Source organism: Chiloscyllium plagiosum, chromosome 8, assembly GCF_004010195.1.
Source record: "Chiloscyllium plagiosum isolate BGI_BamShark_2017 chromosome 8, ASM401019v2, whole genome shotgun sequence".
NCBI classification, from domain to species: domain Eukaryota; kingdom Metazoa; phylum Chordata; class Chondrichthyes; order Orectolobiformes; family Hemiscylliidae; genus Chiloscyllium; species Chiloscyllium plagiosum.
The window spans coordinates 33802115-33815480 of NC_057717.1; the positions used below are offsets into that span (position 1 = coordinate 33802115).

The following is a 13366-nucleotide window of genomic DNA, read 5'->3' on the forward strand; positions in this document are numbered from 1 at the left end:
ATTGGTAATGAAGAGTACTGTTCTGTCCCACATGTTGATGAGCTTCTTGTGTTGTTGAAGCAGCATTCAACCAGGCAAATGGAGAGGATTCCGTATCACACCTGACTTTCATCTTGTAGGAAGGCAGTCAAGAGGTGAGTTGAGCGCTGCAAGACTTTTCGCCTCTGCCCTGATCTTGTATCAAGTTGTATGGTCACTCCTGTTCAGGTTTCTGGTCAATATTACATCCCGAATGCTGCTCATGGAGGATTCAACAATAATATTGCTGTTTAATGTCAACAAGGGATACTCAGATTTTCTCTTGTTAAAGATGGTCTTTGCCAGGCATGGATGTGATACGACTGTTACTTGCCACTTGTGCAAATTTTAGATGCTGGCCCGGTCTTGCTGCATATGGATATGCGATTTTTGAGAACAGTTTTAGCTCAGGTTGAGGTTCAGGTTGTAAGATTGTTCTCAATGAGAGCAAGCCTACCAGCTCAGCGAACAAACGTACAACCTGAACACATGGATATGCGCTACATCAGTATCTGAGCAGCTGAGAATGATGCTGAATATTGTCCAGTCGTCAACCAAGATCCCTACTTCTGAAGGGAAAGTGATTGGCGAAGCAGCTGAAGTTGGTTGGGCCAAAGAATCGACCCTGAGGAACTCCCCTCTAACTAAGCAGGCCTGGATTCTCAAGCACCCACCTGCTACTCAAGTGGGACATGACACGACTGAACAAGTGCGTTAAAAATGTCACCTGCAGAAAAATCCAGAGATTCAGGGAGACTGCTGTTTGTTTCAAAGATCACCTGAGAGTGAAGCTGAAATAAAGCTATCGCTGAGGACACTGCAGCACCCGGGTAATGGGTTCTGAAGAAGATGCACACAGGACTAGAATGGTCCACTCTGTATCTGCGTCCATATCTCCTGCCAGACCCTGCTGACTTCCTCCAGCACTGTCTGATTGACTCTCAGAGTTTCGGCATCTGCATGAGTCACCCTTAAGCCCCGCCCTGCATTGTGACGCCTCGGACCGTCCGCGCATGCGTGCAGATCCCCGGCCAAGATGGCGGCTGTTCATGTCGGAACTACGATACATTTAATCGCAAGTTACTTTTCAACGTGGTCACTTCTCGCTGAAAGGGTTTTTAACGCTCTCCAGCTCCTGCAGCCTTAACATGTGCAAAAACGCATCTCTTCCCATTTTCAACGGAGATAAAGTCGGTATTGCCAATGTGCTGCCCTCACCTGTCGTGAGTATAGAGGGCTTTCAGAACCGCTGGGCATGCTGGGTAGCTACACCCGCCATTGAATTCAGTTAATTAGAGAAGATTGATTCTATTCATGAATAACTTTTCTCCTTGTATTCCAACCTCTTGTTTTCCAAATAATATTTGGAAAAACAGAATTGGCGGTTAGAAAAATATCTTAAAATGGGATGCATATATCAAATCTCTCAAATAGTCTCTACAACATAACCTTGTCATTAAAATACGAGATCTTTCAAATCATTTTGTAAATTCCCGTCCTGAGTTGATGATGGTGGATTTTGGAAACTCCTTTAACAGGTGGATGTTTAGCACTCAAACCAAGACATATATTTGTTTATTCTGAATGTGTCTCAACATGTGTCTTTTGTCATCTCATTTTGCAGAGAAATAGAAGTACTGAAAACTGAAGTGTTTCTCTGATTCCAGTTCTGTGCTATTTTCTCAGCTAAAAGGTCCAGCTGGAGAGTTACATTGAAGGACAATGAAATTGGTTCAGAGGTGAATAATATTGAGCATTCATCTATAATCCAATACTGAACTAGATTGGTGCGATTCATTGGTCAGGCCCTGGTGTGATCCCTTTACTGTGGATCTGAATCCATGTCCATCCATTGCACTGTTTCATTTCTGTCCTATGTGACAATCTCTTTTCCATTGTCCAACCTGCGCCACCTTTAATAATGTGGATTTTAATCCGATGTGATAGTTTATTGTTATTCCTTCCAGTCATGTTCAAATGAGGGTTTCATTACTGCATGTCCCTATGCTCTGTGCTGTTAATTTATTCCACTCGTTTATGTGGCCTCCCTCACAAACATCATTCAGACTTTCCTATGCTCCTGCTTGGTTTTATTCTTCATGCTCCCTCTTACACACTGTATTCCCTTCCCTGTTCTTACCACCCCACCTCCCCTTCCCTGTTCTTACTAATCCACCACCCTCCCGCCCCCCCCCCAAACTCCTTCATCCCTGAGAGGCCCAAGTCTTTTCTCGGTCGAGATACTTCCTTGATGCATAATAGAACATGGAAAAATGCAGCGCAGGAATGGGCCCAAGATGCTATGTTGAACATGCCGAAAAAAACCCTTTGTGAAGTCAGCCTGAAACCAAACGGTGTTAGCCTGACAGTAAGTCGGGAACATGCTGGACAGTATTTATAAAGGATATGACAATAAATGATAGCTGGACACTTACAAATAATGGGAGAAATATGGTTTTATAGAAGCAGAGTATTTTTTAAAATCTGTTGTATTATATATTTAGGTATGAGCATATGTGACAGAATAGATAAGCGTGTGGGAGGCTATTGGTGGTGGGGAATATTTAAAAATTCAGAGGCATTTTGACAAGGTTCAACAGGGGCTAAAGTATAGCGAGGGAGAGAAAAGAGCCCCTGAAAGGTCAATGCGGTTGTTTATGTGGAATCACAGTTGATGGGGGAGATCTGGAAAAAAAAAAATTGATCGGATTTACTGTGGGGAATCCAGGAGAAAACAGCACAAGGAGCGTGCTGTCAGCCCAAAGCCGCAAAGGAGCCTTAACTCCCTTCACAAGGCCACCTTCTGCCCCAAGTGTAACAGAGTCGGTGGAAGGCCACATCAGTCTGTACAGCCACCTACAGACTCTCCCTGAGCGTGGGAGATAGTCAGCCTCATCTGTGAACCATCACCAATGCGATGATGAGAGAGGAAAGTTGAATACCCTCATTGTTATCCCAATGTCTTTGTTACAAATTCAAATAATTCCTTGTTAATCCAGTGTCTCACAATGTAATGCTGTAAAGGAGCCTTAATACTGCTCTTGCTCTGACCCTTATTACCCAGAATTTGGTCTACGACTGATTGATAATCTAAGGCCACATATTTTCTTGATCATCCCATTGTTATCCCTAACGATGAGCGATCCCCATACTTCTTCCCATTCTGCCTGTCTTTCCACAATGTTGTATAGCTGTGAATATTAATGCCCCACCTTCTTGTTCACCCTGTGACCATGTCTCCCTGATGGTGATTAGATAGAAATCACAAGTCACACGTGCATATCCCTTATTGCAAATACTTTTTTTATCCAAATTTAGAAACAGTAATTTACTTTTTATCACAATTTCCTGTCACAAACATATTTGTTGATGTACAATTTTAGTTGAACTCACTTCCTTCCTGTTTCTTTCTGTTTGTCCTCAGCCACGTCCCCATGTTTCAATATTTTAACCTTTCCCCAAGGAATTGGGATTTCCTGTCAGCTGAGCCCCGTACCTCCTCAAAGATGCCAGTTTAAAGCACTCTGCATAATCCTGGTCATATGATTGACCAGGGCACTGGTTTCACCACTGTACCATCCCAATAAAATAGCTAACTTCTCCCTTAGAACTGGTAGCAGTTCCCACTGTGTCAGACCCACTTCTTCTGATACCATTGTTTGATTCTGAAAACCTGCTAAACCTGCTGCACTCTGGTGTTATCACTCTATCTCTCAATGTGGTATCCCTCACTGTGTGGGTCTAATTGCTGCCTCTGTCAACGCCTCTCAATCCTGCAGCTGGTCTGAGATTCTGAGCCAACAGAATCCCTACTCTAGAGTGACGCAGCAGCACAGGCCAGGGATGGAGACTGTGATTTTCCAAGTCTCTGTTGGACTCAGTGCTACTCGACAAGAGTCATTCTCACTGCCTCAGTCTAATTTCGCATTCTGTTTGTTTCTCTGTGTCCTGTAGGTAATCAGGATGTTCCTGACTTAGCCGAATTCCTAATTATCATCCATTACCACATTGAAAACAATTGGTCAGCCAGAAAGAGAAGGAGAGTGAGCTCTGGAGCCTTCAGTAAATCCTGCAGCCGGTAAGATCACTCACCGTAAACAGCACAGGGAGGAGTTAGTGGTCTTCTGCATTCAGACCTGGAAGACAGGACATAGGCATAGTGCTGGGCAAGGAAAATCAACATTCTAGGCTTCATTCCCACCATCTTGTGAGAGTCCTGCTCTCACCTCTGCTGTACTGGTACTCACTGAGACAGCACAGTGATCCCAGGCATCAATCTTTCCCCATGCTGTATTAGTGATCTCTATTATCCTCCAGTCCCAATAATCCTCTCTCTGTTTGGAATCTCCTCTAATCCACACAATGCTCTCTGTCTCTGTCAAGTTCTTCAATTCCTAACACACTAATTCCGACATTTTTTCCAGTAAATACTAAATTCCTTCATCCCTGTAAACCCTGACAGTGCTGCTTATCCTTGTAAACTCCTCCTACCAACACCACTCTCCATGTCAATGTATTTGTCTTTAACCTCTTCTTCTTTCGCTATCTGTGCAAACTTCTCCAGCTCCTACAATCCTTCCTTAGCTGTGAAAAAATTGTAATCTCCTTATCCTTCTCCAATTCTTCACACTTAATCTTTGTAAACTTCACCCTCAACTCCCCTCCACCCCCACCAACACTCCCAACAATGGAACCTCTTTCAGTTTGTGCAACCGTCCCTATCTCTGTAACTGTCTCCAACCCAGCAACCTGGCATTGTCCATTGTTTTCCTATCTACGTCGCCTCCAGAGCCTAGAAGTCCGCTTACATATTTAAATGTCTTCAGTCACTACAATCTTCCATATCTCTGTTAGTATATACAATACTCTTCTCCCTGAAACACCCTGAAACTCCCAGAAAACTATCGACCGGTGAGCCTGAACTCGATGGTGGGCAAGTTGTTGAAGGGAATTCTGAGGGACAGGTTGTACATGTATTTGGAAAGGCAAGGACTGATTCGGGATAGTCAACATGGCTTTGTGCGTGGGAAATCATGTCTCACAAATTTGAATGAGTTTTTTGAAGAAGTAAAAAGAGGATTGACGATGGCAGAGCGGTAGATGTGATCCATATGGACTTCAGTAAGGTGTTCGACAAGGTTCCCCATGGGAGACTGATTAGCAAGGTTAGATCTCATGGAATACAGGGAGAACTAGCCACTGGATACAGAGCTTGCTCAAAGGTAGAAGACAAAGAATGTTGTGGAGGATTGTTTTTCAGACTGGGTTGCCTATGATCAGTGGAGTGTCACAAGGATCGGTGCTGGGTCCTCTACTTTTTGTCATTTACATAAATGATTTGGATGCAAGCATCAGAAGTACAGTTAGTTAGTTTGTAGATGATACCAAAATTGGAGGTGTAGTGGACGGCGAAGAAGGTTACCTCAGATTACAATAGGATCTGGACCAGATGGGCCAACGTACTGAGAAGTGGCAAATGGAGTTTAATTCAGATAAATGTGAGGTGCTGCATTTTGGAAAGCAAATGTTTGCAGGACTTACACAGTTAATGGTAAGGTCCTAGAGAGAGTCGCTGAACAAAGAGACCTTGGGGTACAGGTTCATTGCACCTTGAAATTGGTGTCGCAGGGAGATAGGATAGTGAAGAAGGTGTTTGGTATGCTTTTGTTTATTGGTCAGAGTATAGAGTACAGGAGTTAGGAGGTCATGTTGCAGCTGTACAGGACATTGGTTAGGTCACTCTCATAATATTGCGTAATATATCGGAAAAATGTGAAACTTGAAAGGTTCAGAAAAGATTTACAAGGATGTTTCCAGGGTTGGAGTATTTGAGCTATATAGGGATAGGCTGTTTTCCTTGGAGCGTCGGAGGCTGAGGGGTGACCTTATCGATGTTTACAAAATTATGACGGGCATGGACAGGGTACATAGACAAAGTCTTTTTCCCTGGGGTGTTGGAGTCCAGAACTAGAGAGCATAGGTTTAGGGTGAAGGGGGAAAGATATAAAGAGAGCTAAGGGGCAACTTTTTCACGTTGATGACAGTGAATGGAATGATGGACAGTGAATGATGACGTTGATTCCTACGTGTATGGAATGAGCTACCAGAGGAAGTGGTGGAGGGTGGTACAATTGCAACATTTAAGAGGCATTTGAATGGGTATTATGAATAGGAGGCATTTGGAAGGATATGGACCAGGTGCTGGCAGGTCGGACGAGATTGGGTTGGGGTATCTGTTCATCATGGCCAGTTTGACCGAAGGGTTTGTTTCCATTCTGTACATATCTATGACTCTATGACTATGCCTCTATGACCCTCTGTCTGTGCTTATCAATCTGCCTGCCTTTAATGTATCTCCATCCCTATCCCTATCTTCAGAATCTAATCCAGCTCCCTCTCTCTCTGTAAATTCCTCCAATCCCCAAACTTCTTTGTCTCACTGACCATTCTTGACCAAATGTAACTCTGTTTAACTCAAACATCCTCAAGCCTCTGTAACCTCTATCCATCTGTTCAATCCCCCACTACTGAGGAATGACTCCCTGCATTCGCTTTAAAGGAGATGGAATGACAGTGAACAGATATGATCGAACTGTCATTCCGGAGATGTTGCTGCAGAATGGCCATTGCAGGGAAGTGAATACTGAAGGGTTTTGTGGAATCGAGGCAGGCTAGGCAAAAGGCCAACACGTGGTGAAGAAAGGATGAGGTGAACGCAGTAATGAGACATTCATGTGGAAGTGAAGATCAAAATTTGGAGTCTTATTTGAGTGGAGCTGCGAGTAAGCAAGCAGCAGCAGCCCTTAGCAGGAATTCATTTATAGGAACCAACCAGTGATGGTAATGCCAATATGGTTACAGTCAGGATACTGAATGTACTTGTAGCAAGGGCAGTAGAGTAAATGTGTGTGACAGTAGTCTCCATCCCGACTGGATAACTAATGAGTATCAGGGCCGTAATGGATGGAATCCTGGATTGTATACGAGATGTTTTTCTATAACATCACATCAGGGATCCATCAACAAAATTGTCTTTTGTAGATCAAATGCTATGTAATAATAAATATCTAGTAATCCCATTATAAAGGTGTTTTGTTAGTCGAGCCCCATAATGTTATTAGGACAAATTGAGTTTGAGTTCCAACCATGAGATCGAGGAGCAGAATTAGGCCATTTGGCCCTTTGAGTATGCTCTGCCCTTCAGTCAGATCATGGTTGATCTGATGATTCTCTACTCTATTTACCTGCCTTTTCCACAAAACCTTTGTTTCCCTGATTAATTAAAACCTGACCTCTGCTGTAAATATTCTTAATGACCCAGCCTCGACTGCCCCCTGCAGTCAGGAATTCCCACAGACTCACTACCCCCTGAATGAAGACATTCCTCGTTATCTCCATCTTAAATGGATGAGCCCTTGCTGGGATTTTATGCTCTCTGGTTGCAGATTCTCACACCACTGAAACAAAAAGAAGTAACAGAGATAATTATTGCAAATGACATGAAAATTGATGGAGTTGGGGTTAATGAGCAAGGAGATCCAAGGTCGCAGGAAGTTACAGATCAGTTGGAAAGATGTGCAGAGAAATGACAAATAGAGTTTAAGCTGGACAACTCTGAGGTCATGTCAAATTCAAGAAAAAAGTTAGCATCCTGAGGGACATTGATATACAGAAGGATCTTGGTGCAAGTCAGTAACCCCCTGAAACTGGCAACAGAAGTGTTTCAGATGTGAAGGAAAGCAAATGGAACACTGGCCTTCGTCGGTCACAACGTTGGGTATAGTAGTTTCCATCTGATGTTGTAATGGTATAAAATGTTTGTTTGGCCATATTTGGAGTCCTGTGTGCAGTTCTCATCTCCACACAATAGAAAGGATGTGGAGGCTTTGGAGAGAGTACAAAAGAGGTTTATCAGCACGTTGCCTGTGTTAGATTTTTGAAGGGAGTGTTAGGTATAAGAGAAAATTTAACAAAGTTGGATTGTTTTGTGAGAGTATCAGAAGTTGACAGGCGACCAGGTACAGGAAAATAAAATTAGGACAGGGGCAAATCATGTGGATAGTCGGACTCTCTTTTCCAATGTGTAAGTTTCAAATAGTAGAGCACATAGATTTAAGGTGAAAAGAGGAAGTTTAAAAGAGATGTGTGAGGCACGTTTTTCTAACGTAGAGAGTGGAAATTACTGAGGGAGGTCGGAGAAGCAGAAATATGAGCAAAGCATTGAAGTGGCATTTAGACAGAAACATGAACAGGCAGAGAATAGAGGGATATGGACCATGTTCAGGTTGATGGGACTAGTTTAGAATAGCATAATGGACAGCACATCCATGGTGGGCCGAAGGGCCTATTACTGTGGACGCCATTCCCTTTGTAATAAATGCTAGTATTTGATTTGCCTTCTCTATTACCTGATGACCCTGTAAGCTACCTTTTTCAGATTGATAAACAAGAACTCCCACAACCCTTTCTGCTGTCAGTCTGAAACCGAACAGTGTTAGCCTGACAGTAAGTCAGGAGCATGCTGAAATGTGTTAGAAAGGAAGTGTCAATAAACAATAACTGGATCCTTAGAAACACATTTTATACAGAGAATTTGTTATTGAGCCTGTTGGATCTTATTTGTTGGTGTGAATATAAATGGCAGAGTAGAAAAGGGTGTCGGAGATGTGTGGTGGTCCGGAGGTTATGGATTATTTGAGTTTTCAGAAGACTTTGCACAAGTTTCAAGAAGGGCTAATGAGTAACTTGGTAGAGAATAGAGCCTGTTAAAGATCAATGAAGTCACCTATGTGTGGAACCAGAGGAGATGGGTGAGATATTAGACAAAATAGTGTTGTCGGAATTTACTGTGGAGAAAGACACGGAAGCTCAGGAACTTGGGGAAACAAATAGTGATGTCTTGGAAAGAATGCTCAACGGAAAAGAGAAAGTGCTGGAGTCGTAAAACAAATAAAGGTTGATCCTAGAACATTGTGGGAAGCTAGGGAAGAGATTGCAGTGTCCCTAACAGAGGTATTTACATTATCAACAGACACAGTGAGGTGTTGGAAGTCTGGAGGTTGGCTAATGCTGTTCCATCACTTCAGGCTGCTGAGAAAAGCCGAGAGATTACAGCCCAGTGATGGGGAATTTGTTGGAGGAGCTTCTGAGAGGAAGGAGCTAAGTATATTTGGAGGGGAATGGGCTGATTAGAGATAGTCAGCATTGCTTTGTGAGCGGATAACAATGTTTCACAAGCCGGATTGACTCTTCAGGGAAGTGGAGACAGTGAGGTCTGCAGATGCTGGAGATCAGACTTGAGAGGATGTTGCTGGAAAATCACAGCAGGTCCGGCAACATCTGAGGAGCAGGAAAACGACATTTCAGGCCGGAGCCCTTCATCAGGAATGAGGAGGTTGCCAAGAGCTGGATGAAGGCAGAGCAGTCAATGTTGTCCAAATGGACTTCAGCAAAGCATTTGACAAGTTTCTAAGGGATGTAGAATGTCTAGTCAAGAGGAAGAAGGAAGCTGACGTATGGTTGAGGAAGCAAGAATCAAATAGACCTCTAGAGGGTTACATGGGGCAGCACGGTGTCTCCGTGGTTAACACTGGTGCCTCACAGCACCAGGGACCTGATTTTAATTCCACCCCCCGGCGACTGTATGTGGAATTTGCATGTTCTCCCATCGTCTATGTGTGTTTCCTCCCGGTGCTCTGCTTTCCACCGACAGCACAAAGATGTGCAGGTTAGATGAATCAGCCATGCTAAATTATCCAGAGTATTCAACGATGAAAAGGACTGATACATGTTTACAGGTTGATGTTAAGTAGGAGGATGTGCTGAGAATTTTGTAAAACATAAGAATAGATAAATCTGCTGCACCCTAAGGGATATGTCCAAAGTGAAGGAAGAGATTGTTGCGCCTTTGGCGATGACCTTTGCACCCTCACTGTCCACTGGAGTCATACCAGATAGTTGGAGGCAGGAAAATGTTATTCCCTTGTTCAGGAAAGGGAATTGGGGCAATCTTTGGAATTACAGAACTGTCAGTCTAATGGCTGTGGTGTACACCCTATTAGGGATGACTGTGAGAGACAGGATTTATGATTCATAGTTTGATTAGAGATAGTCAGCATGGCTTTGTAAGGGGCAGGTCATGCCTCACAAATCTTATTGAATCCTTTGAGAGTGTGACACAACACGTTTATGGATCAGTCAGAAATTACGGAGGCATGGGATACAGGGAAACCTGTCTTTCTGGATACAGAATTTGTGGCTCACAGAAGACAGAGGGTGATGAAAGATGGAAAGTATTCAGCTTGGAGCTCGGTGACCAGTGGTGTTCTGCAGGGATCAGTTCCAGGAAGTCTGAGGTTTTGTCTGTTTCAATGGAATGTCCTTTTGCTGCGTGTTTTACACTGTACTTCAAATATTTTCCACTGTTCATTTACAGACACATACTTCTGTTTGTTTAGCCTGTTTACCTTGGTCACTTCTCCCCTCAAACTCATTTCATTGGCTGTTTTTGTTTCTCACTGTAGCTTGTCCTTTCTGTGATTCACTTTAAAACTTTATATTTATTTAAACTGCACTTTATCACAATTTCTCAGAGAATCTCTCCAGGTGACATTACTCTTTCACTGAGTTTCATCACATAACGGTCGGTCTGAAGTAGTGACATCTCTAGCCAGTTGTACAATGTGTTACTCAAAGAAATACTGAAAAAAAATTCTTGGAACTCCTCTTCCAATATCACTGTTGTCAGTGTGATTGTCCCGATTATACGAATATTGAAGTTTCACTAAATTATCGCAATGCCTTTATTAAACATTCCAATGAGTTTCTGCTTAATGCTGTGATGAGCAACAAAATGCTGTTCGGTGGCCTAAATCTGTTCTGCTGCTTGTGTCCTTGGCAAGTAGTAGCCAAAATTTACATTCAGACTGACTCTACTTCATGATCTGAGGCCAAATGCTTTCTCTGTAATGCCTTTGGTATCCATTATTGTTAGCGTTACCCATTTTGCCTGAGTTTCCGCAAGGTTTTGAACCATTGAATATTGATGTTACATCTTTTGTTCATTCTGGTAACCACATCTACATGGTGTCTAAACATCTTTTATCTTTGTGTCGCAAACCCATGTACCTCATTGACGAGACTTTGTCCACTCCAAAAAAAAAATTTACTCTTTCCCACAATTTCCTGTCCCATACCTATTGGCTGATGTACAGTTTTAGTTAAACTCTGTCCCATCCTGTTCCTTTCTGCTTGTCTTCAGCTACATCCCTGTGCTGTTCTGATGCTTCACCTTTTCTCTTTGGATTTGGAAAGCTCCTTTCACCTGAACTCTGTCCCTGCATCCGCTCTGTCAGTTTAGAGCTCTGTCCATAAACCTACTGACATGATTGGCCTGGACACTGGTCCCAGCACGGTTCCAGTGGGACCATCCTAATGGATTATTTTTTTGTAAATCAGGTATGGGATGTGGGTGTCTCTTGCTGACCAGCCTTTCTTGCTCAGCCCTAGTGGCCCTTGAGCTGAGTAACTTGCTTGGCCATTTCAGAGGGTAATTAAGAGGCTAACATTTTGCTGTGGGGATATCGTGCAGACCAAGTGAGGATGGGCAGATGAGCTTCTCGAAAGCACAAGTGTTTGGGTTATTTTGTACATCAGCAATGGTCCCATGTTTATTTGTGGATTGTTAATTGCTTTTTTTTAAATTACTGATTTCAAATTCCACCATTTCTGAACATTAGTTGAGGTTTTGGATACACGCTCTAGCAATAATATCACTGGGGCATCACTTCAACTGCTCACTTGTTGCTCATCTCTGAGCACTGAAACCAGTGCATCATGAAGCTAAACCCATTCTTCCAACATTATTGTTTGATCCTGACACCTTCCTGCACTCTAATGATATCACTCAGTATCTCTCCATGTGGTATCCCTCCCTTTGTGGGTCTAATTGCTGCCTCTGTCAGTGCCTCTCGCTCTTGCAGCTATTCTGGATCTTGAACTAACATAACTCCAGAAAGACGCAGCAACACAGGCCAGGGATGGAGTTTGGAATTTTCCAGGTATCTTTGGGATTCATTGCAATTTTCCCTGTGTAACCCTCACTGCATCTGTCTAATTTCCCATTCTGTCTATTCCTCTGTCTTCTGTCGGTACTCAGGAAGTTCCTGACGCAATAGACTTCCCAACTGTTGGCAGTCCATTTCATCTATGAACCATCATCTGTGGATACACTTAATGAGGTCCTGGGGCTTTCCATACCTTTGCGTATTAAAACCTCCAACACCATCTCTTCTATAACATGTGCTCTTTTCAAGTCATAGACATATACAGCATGGAAACAGAGCCTTCGATCCAACTCATCTTTGCTGACTAGAAGATCTAAATAAATCCGTTCCATTTACCAGCATTTGGCCCATTGACCTCTAAACCGTTAAAATTCTTATACCCATCCAGATACCTTTTAAAAGTTGTCATAACATCCGTCTCCAATACTTTCTCTCTCTGCACATTCCATACACATCTCGCCGTGTGCGTGAGAAAGCTGTTCCTTAGGGCGCCCTTAAACCTACGCCCTCTAGATTTGGACTCCCAAACCCTGGGAAAAGACCTTGATTGTTTACCCTATCCATGCCCCTCATGTTTATATTAACCTCTGTAGGGTCACCTCTCAGTCTCCAATGCTTCAGGGAAAATAACCCTAGCTTATTCAGCAACAACCCTGGCAACGTTTTGTAAACCTTTTCTAAGCCCTTTCAAGTTTCACAACATCCTTCCTATAGCGGGGAGACTGGAATTGCAGAGACCTCCAATTGTTCCCTGAGTTCCCCAGTCTTTGTCCATAGTAAATTCTGGAGTGAAAAACTTGTTTAGGGACTTAGTCATATCCTGCAGTTCCAAACGTCAATGGCATCATTGATCTTTAAGGGCCCCAATTTTGTCTTGACTTACTTGTATATTCTTAATATATTTGCACAATCACTTTTGGATTCTTCTTATCTTTCTCTGCTGAGGCTATTTCAAGTGCCCTTTCTGCATTCCTGATTTCCACCCAAAGTGTATTCCTACAGCCCCTATGCTCCTTAGGGATTCCCTTAATCCAGCTGGCTATTCCTGACATGTGCCCCCTTTTCCTTGACCAGACCTTCAGTGTTTCCTAACGCTGTCAGCATTGACCTGCACACAAACAGGAACATGCTGGCGCTGATCGCTCAATTTATTTCACTTTTAAAATATTCTCATTTGCCGACTTTCCTTAACCTGTAAATAGACTCCCCAATCACATTTTGAAAGTTCCTGGTTAAGAATATCAAGATTGGTTTGACCCCATTTTATAACTTGAACTTGTGGA

The 13366-nt window shown here is 43.0% G+C and overlaps 1 long non-coding RNA gene across 1 annotated transcript in view; it reads left to right on the forward strand.

Annotated features, from left to right (window-relative positions):
* The first annotated feature begins 1075 nt into the window (after nucleotides 1-1075).
* LOC122552408 overlaps nucleotides 1076-13366 on the forward strand; it is a 16756-nt gene continuing 4465 nt past the window's right edge. The window contains exons 1-2 of the long non-coding RNA XR_006312369.1: nucleotides 1076-1241; nucleotides 1643-1757. This is a non-coding gene — a long non-coding RNA (uncharacterized LOC122552408). The remainder of the gene's footprint in view (nucleotides 1242-1642; nucleotides 1758-13366) is intronic.